Genomic DNA, 6,000 nt, shown 5'->3' on the forward strand with positions numbered 1-6,000 from the left:
ACAGTACAGGGGGCCCCGCTCAGCAGCTCCAGCTTCACGGGCAGCACTGGACAGCCTACCACGACACGCATACCAAACCCAGACCTCGCCTCGGGGCCATCAAATCTATCATATCTGTCAACCGTCTCCTGTTTCAGAGTTTGGTTTTCTTGCTATTTGGGGCAGTCCCAGTGGCTTCTCTCCTGTGCTTGACATCCTTTGAAGATACCTTTATCTATAGAATCAAGTCCTGTCATTATCCCAGACCTTTAGGGCCTCAATGACACCTGCTGAGGCACCTCTGGGCATGCAGGTCTGGAGAACCCTTTGAGGATAACGTGGCTTTCTTGAAGTCTATCACGGATGCCCACAATAGCTGAAGTTCTCTCTGGCATGGAATCTGAAGATAGCCATGCCTGATTTCTAGCATAGGCTCCTGCTGCCCAAGAAAGGGACAGACAGCACTGCAGACCCAGCAGCGAGTGACAAACCCTCCACAAGCTTCTGCTCTCTTCCCCTGAGATCCTCACTCGATATTTTAATTTTGAATAAGGGCAGATGCACATTAAAAGAGAAGAAACCAAAATCACAAAGACCAGGGCATATGTTATGAGAGTTATGATCTTGCCAGGTGGCACAAATGTTATAAAGACAATGTCTCAATACCTCCATTCCTAAGCTTTAAATTCAATGAATGCAGATGCCCCAAATTATAAACTCTTGAAGGAAAGGAGGACTCATGGTTAAAATTCCTCCTCACATGAGTGACATCCTGAAGTCTGATGTGCCAAGAGCCTCTGCCAGGTGTCAGAACAAAGCAATTTCCAGGGAGACGGGACCTCGGATGCATCACCTGGTCCAGCCCCTCGCTTCTACAGATGACGAGTCTGAGGTCCACACACCTAAGTTCATGCCTATGTTCACCTGAGGAGTTTAAGTTTCTCCAGCCTCAGCTTTGTGAACACAAGCTCAGTGTTCCTTGCATCATCTGCCGCCCTTCTTGGTCAAGGTCACTGCTGAATTCCAGAGCAGGAAACTAACTCTGTGACCCCAGACTCCATCCCCCTGAATTTAGCTGCTCCAGGTGCCGAACTCTTCTGCCACCTATCAAACTTGGAGGATAACTATCCACTTGATGCAGAAAAACAGGCATGAGACTTCATCTCAACATGGAAAAATGGAAACTAGTTTCAGAATGGTCTCTCATGCTCAGGTGCTTGAGTTCATGTCCGAGTCTTTGCGACCCCATGGACTGTATAGCCTACCAGGGTCTTCTGTCCATGGGATTCTCCAGGCAAGAATACTGGAGTGGGTGGCCATGCCCTCCTCCAGGGGATCTTCCCGACCTAGGGATTGAACCAGTGTCTCTTAAGTCTCCTGCACTGGCAGACGGGTTCTTTACCACTAGCGCCACAGCTCTGTGGTGGAAGAAGTTTCAGTTCACGAAGGAAGCATCTGTCCACACAGTCTCCAGAAACACTGTCTCCAACCCTCCAAAGGGCTCAGGGAAGGTAACTGTATGACAGGCAACCCACTAAGAGAAGCAACAGAAGGCACACTGGAACTCGAAATATCTTTCATGGCTTTTAGTCACTAAACGGTAATTACATAAGAAAGAAAAACATAAGAAGCAGGCGTACCAAACCTAGATGACTTTTACTTTGTTCTAACACTGGTGCTCAGAGCTGTTACAATCTGACCCTCTGCACTGCCTCTGTCACCTGTCACACAGAGGATATAATGAGGTCTACTGCTCACCTAAATAGTACTTAATTCTCATACATTTTGTTAATCAAAAAACTCCCTCCTGCAGCCAAGACCAGTGCTCAGCAGGCTCTCGGCGGTCGGGCACAGCGGCCAGGGCACTCAGCTTGTCCGCCTGCACCACTCCGGTCATCACATCCCCTGTGCGCCTCACTGCCTGCTGTGGAAAGCCAAAACTCAAAAAAGATGTGGGTGGTATTCAGGGTGAAAAGATGTGTTTTGGTTTGTTTCTGAAACAGCAGGGTGAAGAGCTGAGAAACTGCAGACCTGGGGAAAGAGGAACCCAAGCAGGAACAGGGCGGGGTCGGGGGGTGCGAACCATGGGCAGACACCCTGATCCTGGTAAGAGGGGGAAGCAAATGCAAACTGGTGAACAGGGAGAGGGTCTGGCAGAGACTTGGGCAGGGGCAGGAAGTTGGGGCCCTCTGTGGCTGCGGCCCTGGCTCCACTGGAGCCCTCATGGATCTGGGGGAGGGGAGGGGAGGCCGAAGGTAAGTGATGACAAACTAAAATCCGTGCCCCGTCAGCACACCACCACGCGGCCCGGCTGCTGGGAGCGGCAGCATACCGCCGCGGCCCGGCTGCTGGGAGACGGGCGAGTCCCGTCAGGGTTGCTGCACTTAACGCGCTGGATGGCTGTTCATGGAGCATGCACAATGGGCTGAGACGCTTCCCTTTCACGACCACACCGAGATGTTCTCCACAGATCTGTGTTTCATTGTGAGCTGGAGCAGACACTCATGTGTTTCACTCCTTCCCAGCTCAAAGGAGAATACAGGTCATGACCCCTCCGCTCTACTTTCCCCAGCACGGTAATCTCCCAGAAGATCCAGTCAGCTGGTCTTGTTTCCCAGCCTCTAATCTGTCTCCTTCCTCACGTTCCCGCCTCCAGTCCTACTGACCCCTTCATTCCTTCTCTCCATGTCCACCTCCAAGAGAAAGACTGGTCCCCGCAGCCCAGGTGCCCCAGCCTTCTCCCACGTCTGCCCCTATAGCCACCATAGACGTGCCCCAGGCCTCCCTGTTCTTGTCCCGGCGGGATTCTGTCCAGGATCCACAGGGCGGCCTTGGCAGCCTGGGCCCTTCTCCCTCTGGCTGCATGGCAGTCTGAACTACTCCCAGCCACATCTCCTGAGGGTGTCTCACCTTCACACCCCAACAGCCTCCCGTCTCCCCACAGCCTCAGCACCATTGCCTAGCCTGCCTGTCTCCTTTCCAGCTCCCGTAACCCTGCTTTCTGTCCTGGGGGAGCACCGCTGCTTCAGCCCCGCCCACTTCTCCCCAAACACCGTCCTCTGTCCAGTACGCTGGCCTCCCTGCTTCCGGCACAGGCTGCTGATCCACAAAGCCCCTTCCCCCTTCTTCCCGGGCACACAGCTACATGAAGTCTCCCAGCTCCCTATGCACTTAGGCTGAGTGCTGTGACTGGTTTTAGATGAGAAAATGTGAGTGGAAATCACGTGGGCTGCCCCGAGGCCTTGCCATAAAAGCACCCGCGCACATTCTTACACGCACACACCCCTTCACAGCCAGCTGGGTTGTGAAACTTACTCTCTTAGAGCAGAGGCAAATGTCTACTTCAGAAATGTGAAGGACAAAATAGAAAAATAGGTAATGAGCCACCAGAGTCTGTTGTATGTCTTAGGCCGTGCAGCACAAACAGCACTGGGAGAGTTCAAGCTGGTGGAGAACAGCCCCGGGCTCTGACAAAGGGCAAGGGACAGGGGTTGAGTTGTGTGATAAGGACCGGCAGTCTCCCTGCCCCATGCCACATCCTCAACCAGGGTAGGAGAGAGTCTGGAGACTCTGACCTTAGAGCCAGAGGGTAAGATCTGTAGCTACCAGAGAAAATGAAGCCACAGTTGAAAGATGAAGACAGGAGAGCCAGGTTAACAGGGCCAGCCAAGCAGCAGAACCAGGCAGACAGAGTAGCATGAAGTGGGGGCGGGGAAGGGTGGCAAGGGCACTGGCTGACTCAAACGCCACACCTGTGGGAGAACAGAGCAATGGGAGGGGGACCTGGGAGATGGAATTAGGTTACAAGTTTGTTAAATGCAGAGTAAGGCGTCCCCACCCCCACCCCAGGTAAACAAGAAAGCCATTGTAGGATCTGAAGCAGAGGTGCTCAATGGAATGTGTTTGGGGGTTAATCTGTGGTGGTATGCAGCCCGGAATCCACAAGAACACACTGGTTAGGGACCCAGCCCCCTACTGGGTACCAGCCCCTCCACATCATGTGCTCTCGACAGATAACTTCACCTCTTTGATGATGTCCCAGGATTCATGATTATGGCACTCAGCCACACTCACCCTGTTAAGGGGCAGTCTAGAAAGCCCCAAACTCAGCTTTGAGACTACTCAGGCCCTGGAGAAAGTTCACCCCCAAAGGGGATGGGAAGCTGCATTCCCACGCAGGTATCACAGGAGGTTCATTAGCCAAGACTGAGGCCATAAGCACAGACAGAGCCCAGTAAGCTACAGAGGGGACCCAGGTGTGGACCAGGACAATGATTTACTCCTGGAGATATCAGTCGGGATTTCTCTGGTGGTCCAGTGGTTGACTCCAAGCTTCCAACGCAGGGGACATGGACTTGAACAGGCTGGGGAACTAAGATATGTTGTGCTTCTCAGCCAAAAACAAAAACATAAAAAAGTGTCATCAGATACGACCAGTATCAGGACATCAGACTTGGGGAAAGGAAGAGACCTAAGATTGACAATCCAGCCCAACTTCCAGAAACCATGGCTCACATTCCACTAGAAAATATCTATAAGGTACAGGAGGCTCAGTTAATTAGCAGTTCCATCCACAAGCCCTCTCATGAATTGACCTTGTTTTGTACTTCCAAAGTACTGGAGGGTGGGAATTGTCATCTTCATTTTACATACCAAGAAACAGTAAATTATGGTGAAACTGAGATTTCAACTTTGATTTTCTAAACAAGGTGTCTTTTTAGCTGGCCTCTTTTATCAAATATGAATTCCTGACAGATTCTTGGCCAATTTTGAAGATGAGGAAGACACAGATTCTCAAGGAAATAATGATTTAATTGTAAACAGGCATGAAAACAAATGCACAGAGTAAGAGGTTACAAGTGCTATTGCTGGAGGACTAACTACAGGGAGACAGAAAGGTGGTTGGTCATGGGCTATACATGCAGATGTGTAATAAACAGCCACCCAATGAAATCCTTCATCAATCTTACTGAGCAGCTATTAATACTATGAGCCAGGCACTACTCTGGGTATGGGAGGTTCAACAGTGAAGAAAACAGATAAAACCCCTGCCCTAAATTTCTGGTGGGGGAAGCTTACATTCTTATTGCAGATAGATGGATAGATGACGGAAACATGGTTGGGTGGACAGACAGATGTGTCTGGGGAAAACCATCAAAGTCCTCATGGAGTAGATGAGTCTTGAACTAATCTCTTAAAAACTGAAGACAAGGCGTTGGTGAGGAGAAGGAGGGGAAATCTGGGAAGCTCTTTAGGAGAAACAGCAATGAGAAAACCATGAGGGTGTTCATCAGTCAGGGCTCTCTGGGGATCCTCGCTCGGGTCATCCCCTGGGGCTAAAGTGTTGAAGGCAAGCAAGAGATGAAGGTAGGGAAGCAGGCAGGGGCCATGGAACTTGGATTTGTCATGCAGGTTGTAAGGAATCCGTGAAAGATTTTAAAGTTGATAACAAAACAGTACCATTAAGCCCCAAATACAATGAGGGGTTCATATGTTGGGAAGAGTCCTCTTTCAAAGTAGCTTGTTTAGTAATCTTACTCTTTACTAGGAAAAAAAAAAATCTACAACAGTCACTTGGAAGAGGCAGTATAGGTTTAGAAACTGAATATTTCCTGATTAGCCAACCAAGCACTGATATTTGTATTGCTTTACGAGAGCAATATGCCTATCACCATCCCAAACTTACATCCCTTCCTACAGAGTCTAAAGAAACAGCAGCTATTCTTTTCAAGTAAAATCATTCCATAAAGGCCAATTCATAATATTCATCCTCAGATAAGCCACTGAACAATGACCGGCATCCTCCAACAGGCCAACCACCCAGGCATGTTTTATATCGTTAGGCAAAAGACTCACTTCACAAGCTCAGGTCTTTTACCACATAGCAGAAAACTGTACAAGAATCATAACTGGTTCCCCTACAAAAGGGAAGAAGATCTTGTTTCCCTACAACAGGATTAACACCTAAAAATGCAGCTTTTCTTTTGTCTCCCCCCTGGGAGAAAGGAAGAGGCAGCTCAC

General features: G+C 49.8%; 1 protein-coding gene across 1 annotated transcript in view; it reads right to left on the reverse strand.

Annotated features, from left to right (window-relative positions):
* The window catches only part of ITGB5 (integrin, beta 5), a 106,980-nt gene that overhangs the window by 100,462 nt on the left and 518 nt on the right, over positions 1 to 6,000 (reverse strand). The gene's annotated exons all lie outside the window — the stretch shown is intronic.

This window comes from Bison bison, unplaced genomic scaffold (genome assembly GCF_000754665.1).
Source record: "Bison bison bison isolate TAMUID 2011002044 unplaced genomic scaffold, Bison_UMD1.0 scf7180017864032, whole genome shotgun sequence".
In the NCBI taxonomy this organism is placed as follows: domain Eukaryota; kingdom Metazoa; phylum Chordata; class Mammalia; order Artiodactyla; family Bovidae; genus Bison; species Bison bison.